A 20,605-nucleotide genomic window follows, 5' to 3' on the forward strand; every position below is an offset into this window, starting at 1 on the left:
CAAGAAACAAGCCTGGCATGTTTTTCTTTGCACAACCTGAGCCACAGTGCCACAGTGCAGTAAGAGTCATCTTCCAGCAGCTCTTCTCTTTGGGTTCTGGCCTGCCATCACTGCTTTCCAGCACTCTGAGGCCCTTGCAGACTCTCCTTTAAAGCAGCTAGTGGATCTTAAGCTTTGCATGGCTGCAGGGTATTTAAATTGCATTGGTTAGTCAGACTTTTGGAGAAAATTTTCTGTTTCTGGTGAGAATTAAAATATTAATGAGATTTCATCAGGTGCCCCTTTATGACAATATGGAGAAATTATGCCAGTAGCTGTGTGTTGGGAAAATCCAGTGCATGTTTCTTGCAGCAGAGTGGGGATAAGACTGAAAGAGAAAGGAATCTTGGCCAGAGTATGTGAAGATCCATAGCTGTCAGAGTCAAGTTCAGAAAGATAAAGCATAATGCTATGTAAAAGTATTATCCCCTTAGTATTTTTCTGTATGTACTATCTCAAAGACTGACTTTGTCTTCCAGCCACTACATTAAAACTATATAGCCCTCTTTTAGCATCCCAAGTTCTTTCCAGTCCTGAAACTCCCCTAGCTTCTGTTTCCTTCACTGCAGAAGATTAAAATCATAGCATGGTCTTCTTCTGAGCTTTGAGCAGAGCAGTTGTGCTGTGGTTTGAACAATGGACCCCATTGAGGTTCTTTCCTTTCTACCTTACAGTAGGACACAAGACTGAGATATATTCCTTAGATTCAAGATGAATAAGAAGGAAATTTGAAGTAGAAAATACTTGGTGGTAGGATTTGTAGTAGAGTGATTTCCATGCCCACCAAAAGTGGAGGGAAGGGAGTCACCAGTGTTAACAGCCCAGACTCACTTGCTTCTGTATATACAGTAGAGATAAATCACTGTCTGGATTTAGAAGGAAAAGAAAAGAGAAAAAAACCCACCACAGCTGAAAATGTGTAGCAGAAATGCAGCAACACAGGAAAACTAAATACTATGTTACAACAAGAGTCCAGTTAGTCAGAAGTTGCTGCTCTGAGGAGGATTGCAAGAATTAGGGTAATATTAAATGATTCTGCCTCTGGCAGCAACTACTTTCAGCCATCAGAAGTTTAGGGTCATCATGAAACCAAGCTTACATTTGGGTTGTCATATTTATCTCTTCCCCATGAATGGATGTGGGTTTTTTGTTGTTTTTTTTGTTTAAACCCTGTTATATTTCTCATTTTCCATTCTATTTAAAGAATTCAGAAATAATGTTTGAAAACAGATGCAACCTTCATACAGAACCACTGCAACACACTTGAAACTGTGACAAGGATTTCATAAGATCTGCAAAGTCTTACATCCCTCCTCCTCTAAGGAGCTGCTAGGGTGACTTGCCAAATCCTGCTCTTACTGGGCATCTCTAAGAATTGGCTGAGATAGGTGCAATTGTCATACATTCTTCTTAGCCTTCATTTTGCAGCATCATCCCTCAGGTGCTCTTTCAACAACAGCTAGAGACAGAACTACTGCATTAAGATTAAATTTCAGAGAGCAGGAAAGTGAGTGTTGTGGGTGGATGTAAGCACTCTTCAATCTGAAAGGGCACTTGTTCACTAAAAAGGTTATTATTCAACCAAATGTAGCACATTTAGATAGCCTGTTAATAGTTCACTATATTTATTCAAAGGTATATGCATAGGGCTAACTCTACAGAATTCCACATGGAAATCTGAGTTCTGGCAAAGACTGAGTCCTGGAGGACATGCCTTCTAACTCATTTTTCTCACTCAAAGCTTTAGTGCAGAGCTGGGATATATGCTTAGAGAAATACTTTGGTGCATAATCTCCCCATTCTGTGCATTTTGAATTTGTGAAAGTTTTTAAAAAATCAAGGGACTCTTAAATATTTAGTGAAATCAGTTCTTTACAATTCCTCATTTGTCTTCTCTGTCTCCTCTAGGCAAAACTGAAATAGTTTTCCAGTGTGTGCATGTCACGAATACTGGTAATTTGGTAAAAAAAGCTCAGAAACACATCAGCTCTTTGCTGTGTTTTGGAAGTGTATAATTAGAAAGAAAAAAAAAAAAAAAAGCTTCTGACATTTCACTAAATGCATACCAAATAATCATAAAATCTATCCTATACATTTGTCATGCTGCTCTTTATAATTGAGTTAAGTGTTGTCATAGTAAGACTTGACTGAACTTACTTAATACTAGTCTGTAGGCATAGACATAGGTCAGAAATTACTTTCTTATTTTCCAGATGTAGTTATTTCTAATTGCTATTCTTAGTATTTTCTGAGGTAACCCCATCCATATCCTTTACCAATTTACATTTTATAAATATTAAAGACACTGGGGCCATATTTTATTTATTACTTTGTGTCCTCTCATCTTCACAAAAACTTTAATTCCTTAATGTGTTTCTTAATATATGATTGCATTTTCAACTGTGATTTCAAACTAACTTAATGCTCAAAAAAGATCAATTCATTCCAATTAACATTAATTAAAGTCTCTCAGTGATTTCTCTGAGCAGGGATCAGTCTTGAGACTCTCCTACTCCTTCTTCTCATCTCTGTTCAGTCTAATAATTTTTACAAATATTACTCTGCTAATCTCTTCAGAGCACTTGCACAAGGCAGTCTGTTTTGCCTAGTCTGCCAAGATCTAATGTACATGAGTGCTTTGCCTTTCCCCACACCACATGAATAGTGGCTCAATCACATTCCTTCTTTTCTTACAGTATTGGAAATCAGTGGGATTACTGACTCATGCTGTAAAGCCACACAGTTAAGCAGGCATAGGTGTTCAAGGAATATGGAGTTTTTCCAGCTTTGCCACTAAATTGCTGCATTATCCTGATGATATCACTTAACTCATTTTGCCTCCATGTTTTTTGTCTTTTCTTAGCTATCCTGAGCTCTTTATGAACAATTTTTTTGACATTCCCTAACACCACAGAAGTCAATGGTACTCTTGCTTTACCTTTGGCTCTAAAAAATCCTCAGACTTCTGCTGTTTTCAAAAACAATTTCCCATGTTTGATTTCTTTCTTCCTCGGAGCCTGAGTTGATCTATTCTAGTAAAATCAAGACATTCCACTTACACTGATCTTTTTACTTGCTGTCAACAAGTTCTTATTTGAAGATCTACTTCAGTGCTACAGAAAACTGTTTCCTGAGACAGGGATGCGTCACCAGGCCACAAGCATTTGGTTCTTCTCTTGCTAGATCAAATCTCTTTCAAACTGATGTATTTTCTTCAAGGGTCTTCAACTTCAACAGTGTTTTCAGCAACGTTTCCTTCTCTGGCAAGGGGTTGATGGAACTTTTCAGAGCTACCCACTGCATATATTCCTTGTGCTGAACAGTGATTTTGCTTTATGTCTCTAATGCTCCTTTGACCAGAGTAAAGATATGCTTTAGTCAGTCAGTTTAAATTTGTCTAAAATTCATCCTGCACCTCTCTGCTCCTCTGGGAGAGGCAAAGAGTTTAGTCCAATGAGGCTGCAAGTACTCATACCAGGAAAGGGGAAAAGCAACCTGAAACCAATTCATATTTCAGAAAGGTCGGTGATTCAATTCTGGTTGAAAGCATCAATGGCTTAGGGGTAGCTAAGTGAAGTCATTAGTAAGCACAGCTGGTCTCCTATCCCAACATCATCCAAAACATAATTAAGTGTTTCATTCTTTCCTTTATTTTTCTGAGAGAATGCAAAGCAATTTCCAACTGTAGGAAACATTTTTGTCATTAAATGCCTTTTTCCCCTTTTTCTTTCTTTTAAAAATAATATATAATTTTAATGAGATTCAATAACGGTACTCAGTAAAGCTGCAACTTTTGAAAGAATTAGATCTGCCTTTATTTCCATCACTGAACCACAGGCTCAATGGCTGAAATGAAATTCACAGCCATTGTTAAATCACACGATGATTCAGATGAATTTTTCATGGGACGTAATAGCTCTTAATCTCTTCTGCAGAAGAGAAAACAGATTTTCTGTTCTTTCTATACACAACTGTCTGTCTCCATAATAAAAACATTCATTAGGTCTAGGGCCAAGGACTAATCATCAACAGACTTAAAAGCTACCTATTTGACAAGGATTCTGTTGGCAAAACCTTTATTCCTTGAGTATGTGTTTCAGGCTAACAATTCAGAAGAGAAACCTAAGAATGTCCTACTTAGTGAACCAGAGCGAACCAAACCTCTAACCTCACACAAGAATCAATTCTTCCAACCTCATATCATCAAATGCAGGCTTACTGGCTCTATGTATTTTTAATTCTGTTCCTGATGTACCCACCCCACCAGCCTGATATCTACTATCTACAGTCTTAGTCATCCAAGTTTCCTCTTTTCACTTTAGTGCTGTTATCGTGCATCATCTTTGGCTGTGAATGACTTTTTAAATTTTCATCTCACATGCATTGTTTGTGTCTTCTGTACCTGGAAAGAAATGTCCAGCATTATAAATAGTTGTACAAAATTTATTTAATAGACAATTAATATTACTGGAACCATTTTTTGGGGGGACTGGGTGTTGTTTTTTTAAATAAACATCTTATTGTCTTTAATTCTGCCAGTTCCAGAGTTCTGCTTCTGCTTTTATTCTTCCATTACAAATTCTGGTACATTTTAATAATAATCTTGATAATATTATTCTTTCATTTTTTCTTCATTCCAGTGTCTTTTCTATTTTTAATACAGACTTTTTTTCTCTCCAAAACTGCCAGGATTTTTGTATAATGTGGGCATGCACATGAAAAAATTTCTTCAACAGTCTCAAATTACAGTTTCAAATTATTAATTATGTTTTCCTAGTTAAATATGATGTTCTAGCTCATTTAGCCCATTATTGTTTTGAACTTTCTAAAGCCACCCACCAGAATATTTAAACTTAGCCTTGCAAACATATTCAGGCAATAATCAGTTGAATCTGAGATTAAGCCACCCTTAAGTATTCAGATAGATTCATACTTTTCTGTCAAGATGAGGCTTTAAGAATTTCCCTGTGCCTGACAGCTGCCCAATTGGCTTCTGGAACAAGTGGCAGAGATCTACTACCATTTGCACACACATTGAAGTTTCTTGCATTAGTTACTGACAGAAGTAAAGCAAAATTCATCAGGACTTAAAGAGCTGAAGGACAGAGAAAACACTTTTTAAAATATACTCTTTTTAATATATAGAGAACATCTGCAATCTTGTAAGAAGATATTACATATAACATCCAGTTATGACATTTTATTATCAGTTGACATTTACTGTTTCAGGAAAGCAAAATCACCTTCAGGTTGTGTGGAAAGCAATCATGGGGCAGAAAGACTGATACCTTGTGTCAGATAAAACATAAAAAGCTATCCCATGAACACGCACACCAACAAACATATTTAACTCTCCACAGAGAAAGTGCTGCAAAGCTTCCTCCTTTGCACAGCATGCAATGTAAATGGCAAAACAACCCTGCCCTTTTTCCCAAAGAATGCTCTGGTTCAGAGCAAAGAATCAGAGCACAAGAAGTTCTTAAAGATTCAACAGACAGGAAAAAACAGCCTTCAGGTGGAAAAGACAAAAAAATATTTAGATCAGCATAACAGTACAAATGTTCATGTATTGTTCTATAAATTTTCCTTTAAACAAGTTAAATACTGTAGGATATTTCTCTGCAGTTTCTACATAAAATTATAAATAAAACTGATAGCTACTTTGAATTGTAGATAATATTTCAGGCTGGTTTTTCTGAGTGGAAAAATATCCATGCATTTATTATCCTGTTTAAGCTTATAATCAGCAACCTACTGTGACTTTGAATTAATTGGCATTCTTTTTTTTTTTTTCCCTGCTCTGGGGGTGGTGTGGAATCTAAATGTGATAAGGGTCATAGACTCAAAACAAGCTTGTACCTGTTCTTGTTATGCTATGTGATGGTCTCCACAGTGGGATGTCTTCTTAAATGAGTGGTGTAGCACGAGGGATAGGAAGCGTGACAGATTTAGGTTCTGCTGTCATTATTAGGATAACACTCTGTAGTAGAATGATTAATAACACTTCTCTATCACTGTATTCTTCTCTTAGCTGTGGTATCATCTTCCTAAAGTGTTCTACCCCTCAGCTCAAGGCAACTAGTTGAATAAAGGAGCCAGAGAAGGAACTGCAGCATCATAAACCAGTGGTTCAAGCAGGATGGAAGAAATCACTGATTTCTAGCAAAAGGCCTGTCATGTACCTAGACCACACCACAGCCCATCTCTGCATCTGCTGTTCCTGTCACTTTTCCCAGCTCTCTAGCAGTGCCCACAAGACAGCGGGAACCTTGACACAAAACATATGCTGCCCTTCTCCTGAAGGACTGTGCAGACCATATCAACCATCTTATAGCCTTATCTCAGACGTGAGATGGAAAGAGAAGCCAGTCTGAGATCATAGAATCATGCAGTCATTAAGAAAAAGACCTTCCAGATCAACAGTCCAAGCTTTTACGTAGCACCACTACATAAAGTGAACACCTACATACAGTGTTCACCTCTAAACCACGTCCCCAGACGTGGGATGTCTGTGGGATGCCACATCCACATATTTGTTTAACACTTCCAGGGATCCTCTTCTCCAAGCTATGTTGGAGGTGAATGTGACATAAATGTTGCTTCATGTTTCACCCTGTCACAGCCACCATAACTTCTGTTTGGAAAGCCTGAGGCTGCTTACTGGGATAAAATTTACTGCAATTCCCAGATTATAAAGCTGCTGCAATTCCTGAATTTTTACATAAGCACTACCCATAACTACAAATTAGGATCTTGCTGTTAAATTTCTGTTTTTGTAAACTAGAAACCATCAGAAGTTTTAGCCACTGTGACTAGGATCATATTGCATGCAAGACCAGTGATTTTTACAGGAGCTGAACTGCATGAAATAGCATAATTGCTAGAAAGTGCATAGATTACACTTTTAATTTGACTTGTGATAATAGTTTTGTCTTCTGTTATCAAAACCATGATAAAAAGTCCAACATAGCCTTTCTTTAGTTCTGCACCAATTTAGAAATTAATCTATTTCACAGGCATCATGCTGTGCAGCTTCCAGGCTGATTTTTCATTCATATTGTGATGCTGTTCACTGTGCCCTTGAGAACAGTAAAGCCAGGGCGACCTGGCATCTCCTAGCGAGACCCAGGTGCTTTAATAACTTTTATTCCACTTAGCCAATACTTCAGAGCTTTCAGGTTTGATTTTAATTAGAGGAGCTGTGACATTTTTAGTATCTTTTAAGCAACTTCCTTACTGCACAATCATGATGCTCTGATTACAGAAGACTCAGCAAATAGGCACTGTGCAATGCTGTTTTAAGATAACTGCAGTAGAAAGAGCCATAGTTTTGTCCTACGGGGCTATTACCAAACTCCTCCAAAGCTGTAGTTACCTAGAGTTAAGCTTTGAACTTTTTATTTTGGATTTATTTGTCAGAACTGTGTGCTAAGTTATATGTGCACAATAGTGCAGGGTTCTGAGTCATCACTGAGCAAATGTCAAGAAATTCTCCTAAAAAAACTATAGTTACATTTTTTTGCTAAAAGCTTGCGATGTGTATGGGTGAGGTAACAGAATGGATTTCATGCTGTCTGGTGCTATCAGGACAGACAAAGCACCTGCAGTGGTTTCTCTGCATCTCAACTACCTTCACCCTCTGAAAACCAGTAGCTGATTCCTCAACTCCATATCACATCAGATTTTGGTGGAATTGAAGAATTTTTGCATTTAGATTTTGAACCAAAAATTCAGATTTATTTCTGAACTACTTTCCACAGCTAAACAGTCCATGTCAGCCAAATAAATAACTTCACTAAACTTGAGTTATACGTTTTTCTTTTCTGGATATCCTTATTAAAAGCAGTTGACAAATCAAAGAGAGTTTTTCATAGAGCTACTGTGGTTATGCCAGTGCTCTTATTTGCACTGGTCTGTGGTTAAGACACTTGCCAAGATACATGTTGTAGAATTAGACAAGGAGGTACTTCACACTATCACCTCCTACCAGGACTTCAAATATTGGTTTTGTCAGCCTCAATAATATAGGAAAAACACAACAGGTGCCCAAAGCACTGGGACTGGAAAACAAGTTGTCTCAAAACTGCCTGAATGTTGAGACTTCTTAAAAAACATAATGTCACTGAGCTTAAAACCTTTCACCGAAAATGTTTTATCAAAGGTATGGTTCCATAATTGTCTTAAGCAGATTTAATTTATTTTAGTGAGTTCAAACTCCATGTTACTGTCAGATACTTGCTGTTGTTACCTGTTATGTGGCACCTCTAACACACATGCATTCATGTATGGATCATTAAACTGAACAAAACTTAGGTCAGTTCCCAGTTACACAGTGTGGGAGTGCAGAATCTAAGGTCTGACTTTCCTGATGACCCTGGAAGTTCTCTCAGTATTCAGAAGTCCCAGGTTTTTCCTTGAGAAATAGCGGTATTTTGCAGAGAGAAGCTGCCTGTTGGAAACCCAGAATAAGCCAGTAGAAGGAAAGGAACACAATCTTGTTTGTTTTGAAATCCGATTTTGCATTAGTGAGCCAAGAAGAGATCAGAAGCAGAGCTGGAAACATGAACTGACTGTTTTATTTGAACTGTACAAGTGAACGGCCAGAAGGGAGAAGAGAAAAATCAATACAAATGTTGGTCTGTTGAGTTCTCTCATAATCTGTGATTTCTTTTACCCTATCACTGTGATGGCTTCTGCCAACCAAATTCACTCACAGATTCTTGTAAAAATATTGTTGATCAGACCTGTGACTCCAGTTTCTGGAAGGGCCCAGAAGATAGAAAATGACTTTTACACGGCTCCAGTGGGACATGTCAGAATCAGAGGGAGATTATAACTAGCATGACAGGCCTTTCTCCTTGACACTGACTGAGCCTGTCAAACAAGGTCAAGTGCTAAACCTCTGAGAAAATTGAAGCTGAAACAAGGGACTGCACACACTCATCAGGAGAAAGAGCCTTCAGAGTAGTCCTGAACCAGTTAGATTCCTGTTCCTTCCCTCATAGTGTCAAATGCCCTGTAGGAACACGGGTACTCTTTCTTATCTCTGGGCATAGCTTCCCAGCCTTTTTGACATTCTCCACACTAGCTTCAAAGGGAAGACCTGAAGCACCCCCTACCTCTCTCCACCTCCAAATCTACACCTAAAGCATATGGCTCCACAAAGTTGCCTTAAACGACTTGCCAGACACCCAGTCTGAATTACAGAAGAGTGGATATTCATCCAAAGGTGGATCCAGTGCTTTTCCACTTGTTTCTGTTTGCAGATCACCCTTCCCTAGCAAACAACTTGGAAGAGGAAAGAATACTGTCACCATGCACTGAAATTCGGCAACAACATTGCTTTGCAACAACTTGTAAAAAATATATTTTTATGCTAACCCCATATTTAAAACCATTGTTTTGGGATGGTATGATTACCTTTCAAATGTATATACAGAGAGGTACAGTATTCTCACTGTCCAGATCACTCTAGCGAGAGCTTAACATAAAGCCCCTTTGCAGCTCTCAGCTCAAGCTGTGGTCCTCAATTCCTCCTCCGAAATCCATCTTCTTTCTTAAGGCAAGGGACAAAGGCAAATGAGAGCAAAAGCACACATCAAGACTGAGAGACTCTTTCAGGACCACATAAAGGTTATTGTCATTTTTATTGAAGGTTAGGATGAAAACTGACTCTTGGTAACAGGACAGATTCGGAAAGGCTGGAAGACCAGCTGGCACATGGGCAGGAGGCAGTGGTGATGTACTTCCCAATATAAAAAGCACCATCAAACTTTCAGGAGTTAACTAAAATGCTTTTGGTAAACAGCATCAGACAGACCCTGTGTGAATTCAGGGAGTTGTTCATATTTCCAGAAGGCTCTGCATCATCTCCAAGGCTTTGTTGAGATTCAAGCATGCCTCAAAAAGATCTTCCTCTGTTTGCTCTTTATAACTTTCCATTCATCTCTCATATCGGAGCTGACCGGAAGAAAAAACACTGCAGAGAAGAGCTGCAGTGTTAGCAATGAGGTATGGATAGAGACTGTCTCAGAAGACCTGGTCTCCTAAAACTCACAGCCTCAGTTCTGGAGTAAAAATCAGCTAAATTTAAGTCACAAATTTGAATTCCCAACTTGAGCCCTAAAACCCCCATGTTATTAGAAAATAAAGTGGATAGGGGCAGAAATGCCTTCCTTGTCATTCAAACAGACATTGTCTGCAGAAATTGGAGGTGCTGCCCTTACTTCATTGCAGGCAGCTTACTAGATCCTTCCCTTCTAAGCAACCCTAATCATCCCTGCAAATTACAGTGTATGGAAAACTGTGATTACAACACCAGAGGGTAGGAAGCAAGAATTTTCTAGCCAGATATGCAGCTGTATAAAGCACACAGACAGCTTGAAGCTGATTCTCTGGTTCTCTGCAACACTGTTTCTCCACTTTTACCTTTGCAGGACAGGTTTATAGTTTAAACTGGTAGGTTCTGCCTAAAACATCTTAGTCACCCATAAAATAGAAGAAAGAAATGCTTTCAGCACCATCCACTAGTCGACATCCAGGGGTTCATCAGAAACCTCAGAATATGAGAGAACAGTTGAAGGATTTTCAAGAAAGATACACTGGGATGTCTCTATCCCCAGAACAACTTGGCAGCAGCTGGAATAAACTTTCAATCAGGCATGCAAGTCCTGATTAAAAAACACCTAGAAACCCCACTGTGCTTTCTGTATTATCCAAGGGGCAATTTATCAGCTGCTTTTCTCACATCAGGCCTTGGACTATTTCTATTTCTGGAAGGAAGGATCCTTCCTCTAAATTACAGTCAACCTGTTAAACGAGGAGACAGAATTTACCTTCCTGTAAATGAGATGCATGAAAAATGAAAAAGCATGACAGAAATAATCCAGCAGCTGTAAAATTAATAGTGAGATCCTACAATACTATATGGTGCCAGTTTCAAAAGTAAGCTCTGCCCTGTTATGACCCTAAATTCCTAAGGGACTGCTGGGAGGTCAGGCTTGGGACCAAGAGCATAAAAGCACTGTACATACTCTATACACCTGTACATACTCTATATACTCTTGTGAAGACCATGCCAACAGTTTCAGAAAATTATGGGAAAATTGAACATAGTGGTCTGGAGCTGAAAGGCAGCCTTCTTTCTCCCTCCATCCTAAGCAAGGAAAAGAAATTCCTCCATGAAGCTTTTCTCTCAAATGAACAACCTGAGTCTGTGCTTCCCAACAGGAGCAGACATAGAGACAAAATTCAAGGCTGTACTGAAAGGGAAAGGAGACAACCCTCGAAAACCACAGACAGTAGAAGTGATGAAAAATCAAATGTTTCCCCAAAATTCCCTGCTTCTCTCCCAGCAGCAGCCAGTCTGTCTTCTCCAAACTCTCACATAGTCAGAGGAAGGTCACAGCCCTCCTTCAGCATCAACAAGAGGATTATACTGGCCTGGAGCCCCAGAGAGGGCATTTTGCACTGGAGTCTGGTAAGATTAAGCTGGTTCTATTCATGACTGTCTCAAAACTGGCCAGTGAAGGAGAGAACTCTTGAGACCCTCGGGAAGGCCATATGAATTTCCAGCCACTATGAATGGGGCATCCAAACTGCCCTTTCCTTTCCCAGCTTAACCGTAAGCAACAAGCATCTACGGGGAATGAAGACACACAGCAGGCAAGGCTACACAACTATGACAAGGAAAGCATGGTTCAGACTTTATCACCCTGTCCCATGCACAAACTCAGACCTTGCCTTGGATTAGGCCTTTCTTTTTCAGGCATGGGCTCACTAATCCCCTCTGACAGTCTTAAATCCCAAGATGATGTAACTGAGAGCACTTGCCAGGACATATGCAGAACTTCATGCTGGTGCCAGGACAAAGTTGTATCTTGCTCTAAAGAAGCACCAGCATTTCAAAAGCTGAGCCTGGCTCTGATGACTTTCATCAAAAGTCAAACAGAATGATGCATCCATTAGCTGAGCCATGAAGGTGCCAGGCTGCATTCTCAAGAAGGCATAACTCCACTGGTCTCATTAATTCCCGGTGAGTTATCTGATCATTCAGGACTCAGATAACAAACTGCCAAAAGAAGAGACATAATGTGGCTATTGCCTGATTTGAAGCACTAATGGGAGCTCTTTGGCTGCAGCAAAAATGGAACAGACCTTTTAATCTTGTTTGGTGACCTTCGCGGTCCTTGAATTAGCTTGTCATAAAAAAGAATCAACAAATGTACAAGCCTTTCCCCTTCCGTCTGATTTGTAAGCTAGGAAAAAAAAAATTACATGAAAAAATGGTGCAGCTGTACTTTTTAGAGGCAACTAATCAAATTACTCTCTTGTAATTGTCTGCATTTTGAGCCTGACACACGTAGGATGATCCAGAAGGATCCAAAGGACAGAGCTGTCTACTTCTAAAGATAAGATGAATGGAAGATTTTAAGTGGCTGTGTTCGAAAAAACTCAGAGCTCCTGCAGCCACTTAGTCAAATTTTATACCATCCTGACTAAGTGGGTTTTTTTCCATCAAGGAAACAATATTTTATTCTCCAAAGCAGTGGAGCAGCAAATAAGCTCCCCTGCTTTTTGATGTTTTTCCTTGTTGGGTTTTAACCAAGAAATGATTCCATGTAGTCTTAGCTCTACTGGCTAAAGGAATTCCAAGCGTACAGGAGTGGGCATGGCAAACAATTCTGGAGACAAGTGGCAATAGGAACATGGGTCATGCAGACTCTGGGATGGCCTTCATTTTTAAGTTGCTCTGTCTGCTCCCTGTGGAGGTGTCCATGTTTTCAGGAGGACAAGAAACCCTATTTACACATGGGTTAGACTATATCCCTAGGCCTTCAACACAAAAATGTGATTTCATACTCAACCATGGCATGATTTTGGGCAAACTGCCCAATTTCTCCATCTGTAAATCACACACAATAATAATAAGTAAAAATTAATATTAATACATTATTAATTAAATTAATAATTACTATTTAATATTATCTGCATTGTATTATACATTATATAATCTATATAATTTACATATATAAAATAGAAATAATTAAACTAACTAATAGTCATTTAAAAATTAGATTTTGGTGATCTCTTGGGAGAAAAGCCTTTCCTCTGTGCTCCGTTACCAGCTGATGTAAGATTCAGCCACATTTACAACCACAAAGAGGCATTAAAAAGCCAGAAACAGAGCTAAATGGTATTTCTGAGGTGAATGCAGAGTTGCACTGGTACTGGAAAAGAGCTTGCAAGTGACCATTTGTTGAGGTACATATTTTGTGACTTTCCAAATACACCAGCCAAATGCCTGGAGTTTCAATGAGTCACAGCCAGGATGTTCTGAGACACCATTAAGATACCCTTCCTAGTTAAATCACAGCACTTATAACTGTATGTCATATGTTTGGGTTCATTTTGCACCCAGTCATGAGTGACTGAACTTCTCAGTTCCACATCAGCGATGTGCACAGGTTTTCTCAGCCAACAAGACAAAAGTTGTTTAAGTGAGGATTTCAGCTGAATCACTGTACAGGACACCCTGGTCAGTGAGTAACAGTAAAATAGGCTGCATTTCAAGAGACAGTTCAGTAACTTCAGAAGCATCACCCAGTGGGATTTTGTTAGCAAGTATCCAAAGTGACATCTACTGGTGCAGATTTGGACTAGCGCAAAACACAGAAATCAGGTTAGACCAAGGCAGAGCTGCACAAGGAAGCGCACTAATGAGCCCCAAATGTACTTGTAGGGTAGTCAGCACCTGCTGGGTTCTGCTGGATTATTGAACCTCTAGCTGATATGGAAGCAGATGAAAACTATGGCAATTTTCTTCTGAGCTCCAATGGTTTGCTAAAGATGCCTTCCCATTATGAACTTTAAAAAATGGCCTACAGCTACAGTATCGGAAGTAATGCAAGCAGTATTTCCTGGAAGGGAAGTTCTGTTATTTTAATGCTAAGAGATAAAGCCTGGAACACACGTTTTCCTTCAGATCACCTATGGAATTCTGTAGATCTGCCTGGTTGGATTCAGTCAGACCAAGACATGGTGCATATCCTGGGACTTCTAAAGAAACAGAAAGATGAAACTTCTCAGTTTAGGTAGGAACAGACTCTCTAAACCTCCCTGAAGATGACTTTGTTTATTAATGGACTTGGAGGTCCTTGGAAGGAACACCAATCCCTGTTCTGTGCTGAAAAGCACATCTGGGAAGGCATCACTTCTCTCTCAGCTCGCAAGAAACACTGTTAAACTTGTGTATACCCTCATAACTATATCCATTTTTTTCAATTTGTGATTGTATTTCCTCTTACTGAAGTAGGCCAGTTGGTTCACCCTTTCACCCTGCCTTACGGACAAGAGGATGCTTTTGGAGATACAAACCAGAAAATTAAATTTTGTCTGGTATTTCCAAAGGTAAAAAGTGCTAGAAAAGTGGGTGGTTTAGTTAAATTGCAAAGTGCTGCAGTTTGGAAACAAGTTTGATGGTAAAAATCTGTGTGCAAAACTATGGAAAAAACTGGTAACAGAAACTCCAGAATCTGACTCAGAGGCAACACAGGCCAGTCAGTACATCCTTGCATACAGTTGGTTGAGGGTAAAAGTTCTGGCAGAAAGTCAGAAGTCTAGTGCAGGTCACATCACTGTATCCCCCTTGGAAACCTCTGAAGACCAACATGAAAATGATCTGCAGGGTTATAATGTTCTTGAATCACAATGCAAATGTGTTTCTTTCTTCCAAATCTGTCTGGACTTCCTACAGCCTGTCCTCAATAACCAGTGTGTCAAATGTGGGCAGAACACCAGAGGATGTTGTCCTTGCAATGTTCTTCTTCCAGGACAGCATGTGACTTAATGCTGCAAAGAGTGCAATTGTTACCAGTTTTCACTGTTAGCACTGTTAGGACTGTTCCCACTCATCCCACTCATCTGTTTCACTTCATGGAAGGCACAGTACAATCCCTGCCTTCCAAAGTATCACACCAGCACTGTCATAGCCAAGTCTTTTGCTTCCTCATAGCCAGAGGACCTGTGACCCAGTTGTAAATACTTCTCTCTATACCACAAAGAGAATCTGCACGGAACTAAACTAAGCAGCATATTTTTAATTTTGTTTTTTATACTGAATTATAAAAATCCACTGGAGAAGCAGAAAAGTCCAGTTAATGATAACTCTCCATCTACACAATACATTTAGACCTCTGAAAATCTATTTTAAGGCCCCAATACTGAACAGTAGACTCATCTTCATTACATCACAATGACTGGATAAAAATTTACATCACTGGTTTAATATCAATTATTTAAAAGGGAAGAGATCAAACAATCTTTGTTCTGAATCTTTTCTAAACCTGATTCTCTGTTCAGAATCTTTTGTTCATAGTTGTATTTTTATCTTTGGAATGAAGAAATGTGATTTATTGCTGAAGAAAATATTTTCTTTAAGATCTTCCATATTTTGGCATGCAATTAATAAAACATCTACATTTTTTTCAGTTGTCAATAGTCTCCAATGACAGATGTACTATATATTTCTTGCTCACAAGGTAAAACTGCACTATCAAAATTACATTTTCAAGACAGTGAAATTTCAATCCTTTGTACAGGGATTTTTAAACCCCTTGGCAATATCTGCATCTGAAGTTATACAAGAATGAAACGCCGCATTACGTCAAAGAGTTTAGCTAACAGCGTGAAACTATTTTATATCAACAAAGTTTTATCAAATTTAAGTTTGCACTCCTGAGCTGGGAATTTAGTTCCAAAGCTCTGATATTGCTAAAGAACAAACCCATTTCACATTCTGCTATTTTTCTTGTCCTAAAACAGGATTTTAGGAGCTCTGCACCAGTTACATAAGGAAATATGCTAATGAAATATTAAAATTAAATAATTATATGATGTTGCATCTTGATTATCTCACATAAAAATCTAGGACTGCAGTTATAAATCCTGATTGCCTTTTTGTCTGAGTGATTTAGTGCTAAAAGTAAGTTCAACAATTGGATAAAAAAAAAAAAAAAAAGAAAAGAGAAAAAAGAGAGGGTTCATCATGAGAACACATTCCCACTGAAAAAACTAATGACATTAACTTAGGGCTGTTCCTCTTCCCAGCAACCCAAATGTTCCTACATTCTTAAAAAAGTAAATTCCAATATCATCCACCTTGACCCATGGAAGACCATGAATTACACGTCTTAAATATCCACAAGGAACTGAATTGCTGTCATGGTTTTCCTGTGACACAGAGTGCTGTGTCCAGCTCTGGGGCCTCCAGCATGAGAAGGACATGGACCTGCTGAAGTGAGTCCAGAGGTGAGTCACAAAAAGGAGAAACAAGGGCTAAAGAACCTGTCCTGTGAAGACAGGCTAGGATGGCTGAGATTCTTCAGACTGGAAAAAAGAAGGCTTCAGGGACACTTTGAGCATCCTTCCAGTGCTGAAAGGGGGCTACAAGAAGGCTGGAAAGGGATATAGACAAAGCCTTGGAACGGAAGGACAGGGGGGAATGGCTTTACATGGAAAGAGGGCAGGTTTATATTACAGAACAGGTAGAAATTCTGTACTGTGAGGGTGATGAGGCACTGACACAGGTTATCCAGAGAAGTTGTGGATGCCCCATCATTCAATGTCAGGTTAGATGGGGCTTTGAGCAACCTGGTCTAGTGTCAGGTCCCCTGACCACAACAGGGAGGGGCTGGAACTTGATGATCTTTCAAGTGCCTTCCAACTCAAACCCTTTTATGATTCTTTGGATAATTCCAAATGCTGCAGAGAATCTTACTGCCTTATCACTCAGAGCATTAAATGGCCGAATAAGAAATATGGGAAGAATTAGTGGCACACTTCACACCCAGGGACAGAAGGGATTCAAACAGAGCAAAGACCGCACATTCTCATGCTGTGTGATAATGGTGCCTGCAGAAACAAACCTCAAACCCAGATTTTGCCATTCCTGTATGGCACAAGCAGTTCTGAGCATTTCTTGTTGTGCCATTGAGGCTCACTGATGGAACAAGTTGTTAACATTCTTCTGCCACCAAAGCTTTAATCACATAATGACCCTTCTGCTTTCATACCTCACAAACAGAAAAAACTGAACAAAACTTTGTCCCCTACCTTGATAAATACCAGAAGAAACTGTGCTTAAGATGAACTCAGCTATGTTAGTGAAGGCATAATAATAATAGTAATAGAGAATTAAACCCTCAGATGAGGAAATTCATTTTATTGCCATCAGAATTTTGATATTTCATAGTAAATGAGTTTGAAAACATACATTGTAAGACACATCAGAGATGAAATGCTGTTTATTAAGGAAACAATTAACTTTGTCTTATGCAATGGGAGAGTTGAGGTTCTCAGAAGTATAAATAAATGATCATGCACTGTGTCATACCTTTACACAGCATCCAACAAGGACAATTAGAATTGTAGAGACAACTTTAATTCTTCCAGATTAGAATTTTCCATTTGACACTTTTCCATATTTTTCAGGCAGATTTCATGGTCCATTGGAAGGGCAGAAATCCTTATTAATATAATTAATCTTCTGCTTTATTGGACATAAACCATGTGCTGTCTAGGACATGAATCCTTAATAATGTAAGCACAGGAATCCTTATTAATGTAACTGATTTCCTTCTTTACAGCACATAATCCATGTGCTATAAGCCAAATGCTATATAGCATATGACCAGCCCTTCAGGCTGTTTAAAGACAAGCTGGGTCAGAGACACTTCACCCTTTTACTCAGAGAGCTGAGTATATAAAAAACTACTGAAGCAGCTCATGCTCCATCCCAAGTACGAATTTAAACCTGAATTCTGTCTTGAAATCAAGCCATTTGGACCATGCTTCCACCCTCTGTGGTTTAAACCTAATATTGTATGGCTATCTCTTCTGCTACTTTACAACAGGGATCCAGTAATGCTGACTGCCCAAAATGTGTGAGACTTTCAGGAAGCCAAACTGTGGACATTGTCTCACTAGGACAAGCAGAGTGTTAACTACCGAGCATGGACTAGGGACTCCTCAGGACTGGGCTCTACCACAGTGCTGGAAATAATTTATTACATAAATAACTAATTATGGATTAGTACACAAAGAAAGTAATTCGCTTTTGCTGCTGAGGTGCACACATACACAAATAATTTGTTTATAGAAGGCAGTACTCCACACAAGAGCACTGAAAACAAGAAAGCTTCTGCAGCATGGCAAGCTGATAGTACTAGCAAGATAACAGGGGTATTATCCATCCACAGCCTCACCTGCCAGACAAAGGGCACTGCAGGTCTCTCAATAATCCTGCTTGTGTTGGTTAGGTGTGGCAGCTCAGCCCAGGGACAGGGCCCAGAACATATTTGAGGCATTAGTGTCAAGACCAAAACCAGATCAGATCAGAATACTAGCTGCATGCACACCTCCTGAGGTAGGAGGAAGCTGGAGTGTACTCCAGTTATGTATGCTCTTTACATTCTTTCAATACATTTTCACTACCAGATACTGAGCTTTGATATTGAGTAGTAGGTCAGACAACTGGTGGTCCAGTTATTTCAAAATGTCCTGTTCAAACGTTATTCTAAAAATTAATTTCCAAATGAAAATACAGCATATTTTTAATGGGGAAGCAAAAAACAAAAAACCAACCAAACAAAAAGAAAACCAAAAAAACCCAAAAACAAACAAACAAACACAACAACAGAAACCCACAACTCTTTTCTGTGTAATTTATACTACCCTCTCCCTAATTTCTATACCCAGCTGCCATGCTGGGCTGAGGGCATACATATCTCAATTTAACAGATAGGATTTAAAAGTTAACACAGGCTGGAATGTATCTGTGGTATCTGTCATCATTCCTGCTAAGCCCTGCCATAGCTCCCACATCTCCTGAAGCCCTAAATAAGAGAGTGCATTCATAACACTTGTTGGAAAGCCAAGGCAAATAGTCCAGCACAACAAAATCATCTTGTTTGAAGAACAAGAACATCCTGTCAGCCTCACCTAGAGTCATATGAACTCACTAGTGAAGCTGTGATGCCCTGGATTGCTTCCCTCATATCCTGCAGCCACACTGAGGAATAATTGTGACTGTGGGTTCATAACCTAGGATACACACTTTCAAACATTTATTCTGCATAAATAATCTGTTCCTATTCAGTCACTTGAACTAATTGCTCACTTTCACTCTCTCATATGAGAAATGAGCAAATATCATAATGGAGCTTTCTAAAACTTAAAATGTCTTTGATTTTACTCATACCTGCTAACAGCTACTTGCACTTGCACACATACCAGACAGAACATCTGCTTCAGTTTTCTTGTTTCCTACATTTTTGCTTTTACTTGAATTAGAGAAGAAATAAAGGTAACTTCTAAATAATCAAATAATGAAGGAAATTATACAGCTATATAATAATTTTTTAAAAATTATTTCAACATTTGTTTCATATTTCCAACCACCAATCATCACAAGAAGAGGAAGAGAAGAGAAGGGGAAGGGGAAGAGGAATAGGAAGGGGAAGGGGAAAGGAGAGGGGAAGGGGAGATGGTCTGGTAAAAAATGTCCCTGCCCATGGTAGAGGGATTGGAAGTATCCTTCAAGATCTTCAAGATCCTTCCAACACAAACTGTTTGACAATTCTATGATTCTACAAGTATAAAACAACAATACTTGATCAAGTAGAGGTTCTGCATTTGTGTCAACCAGTGACCACTTTTAAATGATCATATCAATACCCTTCTCTGGCAGTGTCAAAAGTAGACAGCTCCCTCTAAGTAATTTATTTTCTTAGAAGCATAATCCCAAATTTCTTTATCTGTAGAACAGTTCTCAGTAACTGGTGCACTGTGCCACCAGAGAAATTTACCCTTATTCATGTTTCTATCATGAATCATAAGAACTGGGTCGGAAGTTTGGCCCAATGCAGATATAGTCTTTTTTTAAATCTGTTTCCAAGACATGTTCTTAAAGCACAGGGGTAGGAACTGCACAGGGGAACACCTCTTATACTGAACAAGATTCTTCTGTTCTATCTACAAGTATGTTCTTTGGTACGTGATGTAAGTCACCTGACAGCCCTTCATCACAACCCACGTTTCTTTCCAAGATACCTTAACACCAGGACATTTGATAAAGGTAAGTTATTCAAAAGAGATGGTGACTTGATGGTGAGGCATCCAAACTGTCTACTCCCTCCATCCATCAATCCCTAGTAGTTAATGTATAAAAACTTTCTTTCAGATTAATCCCATGTGAGTGGTAGAAGTGCTAGCAGTAGAGTAGATTTGTCCCACATCACTGGTCAACACAACAAAACTTTGTAATCAATAAGAAGAAAGCTGCAACATATCTCTCAGAAATTCACTGGATTATGACTCTTCTCACAAACCACAAATGCAAGCTTGGAAACCATCCTCAAAGGGAAAAGGAAGCTTCTAACACTTAATATCATGTGAGTGCTTAATACATGATAAGAAATACAGATGGATTTCTTCCCTCACCTTCACTCTATTTCAACTTTGTAGGGCTTTGCTCTGTGGGAGGTGTGTTTAAACAGGAACAGGGCTT

The 20,605-nt window shown here is 39.0% G+C and overlaps 1 protein-coding gene across 1 annotated transcript in view; it reads right to left on the bottom strand.

The window, feature by feature from the left end:
• The window catches only part of CPLX1 (complexin 1), a 105,833-nt gene that overhangs the window by 20,039 nt on the left and 65,189 nt on the right, over nucleotides 1-20,605 (bottom strand). The gene's annotated exons all lie outside the window — the stretch shown is intronic.

The sequence above is a fragment of the Parus major genome, chromosome Z, assembly GCF_001522545.3.
Source record: "Parus major isolate Abel chromosome Z, Parus_major1.1, whole genome shotgun sequence".
Lineage (NCBI taxonomy): Eukaryota > Metazoa > Chordata > Aves > Passeriformes > Paridae > Parus > Parus major.